The following is an 878-nucleotide window of genomic DNA, read 5'->3' on the forward strand; positions in this document are numbered from 1 at the left end:
CCCAAAGGCCACGAAGCACAGTTCAGCGCCCCCCACACAGAGTGGGGAGCCCTGGGCAAATCTCATTCGAGAGGGATTGGGGCGCCCCCCCGGCACACGCCGCGGCGAAAGTGCACAGGCCCATTGCACGCCCCGCCGCACTTCCATTGACGCCCACACACGGACACTTTTTTGAATGGAAATAAAGAACGCCCGGCCCTGCCCGAGGAGACGACACACCAACCACCGGAGCGCGCGCGCGCGCGCGCCCTGGGGCACACTTATTGAGGGACCTCCCCCGGCACCTTCTTCCGGCCGGAAACGCGCGCCAGCCAGCACATCCGAACACACATGCCGACCGGAAGGACGCACCGAGGCATAGAGGCTTCGGGGGGCCGGGGGGGGGGGGGGGGGGGGGGGAGAAGAGGGCCTCAAGAGGCCTCTCGGGAAAACCCTGTACTCCAGAACGGCTATCGCTTGGGGCATGTGACCACACCGGTATGTCGCCATTCTGCGAAGCCCATTCCTACCATTGGACGCTGTTTAAACTATCGCCATTGGCCGCGGCGGAGGCCGCCTTGTCAGGGACAAGGGTGCGCGAAGGCGGCTGCCTGGCGCACTTTTTCAGGGCCATGCATGCTTCCCAACAGCGAGCCAGGGCGCCCGTCCCCCCCCCCCCCCCCCCCCTCCCCGGGCGGCGTCCGGCCGAGAGAGGCCGAGCAGCACAGAGAGCGGGAGGAGAAAAATCACCGGTGCTTGCAGCCCACTCGGCACGGGCCGCCCCCCCCCCCCCCCCCCCCCCTGGCCTTGTATGCGCCCGGGCCAATAGGCGCACGTCTCCTGGGGACACAGAGAAACCAGGGGGGAGGGCGGGGCTCGTCGGGGCCGGGGGGCGGGGC

General features: G+C 68.8%; 1 protein-coding gene across 1 annotated transcript in view; it reads left to right on the plus strand.

Annotated features, from left to right (window-relative positions):
* The window catches only part of H696_01600 (hypothetical protein), a 6083-nt gene that overhangs the window by 167 nt on the left and 5038 nt on the right, over positions 1–878 (plus strand). The gene's annotated exons all lie outside the window — the stretch shown is intronic.

This window comes from Fonticula alba (assembly GCF_000388065.1).
Source record: "Fonticula alba strain ATCC 38817 unplaced genomic scaffold supercont2.2, whole genome shotgun sequence".
Taxonomy (NCBI): Eukaryota; order Rotosphaerida; family Fonticulaceae; genus Fonticula; species Fonticula alba.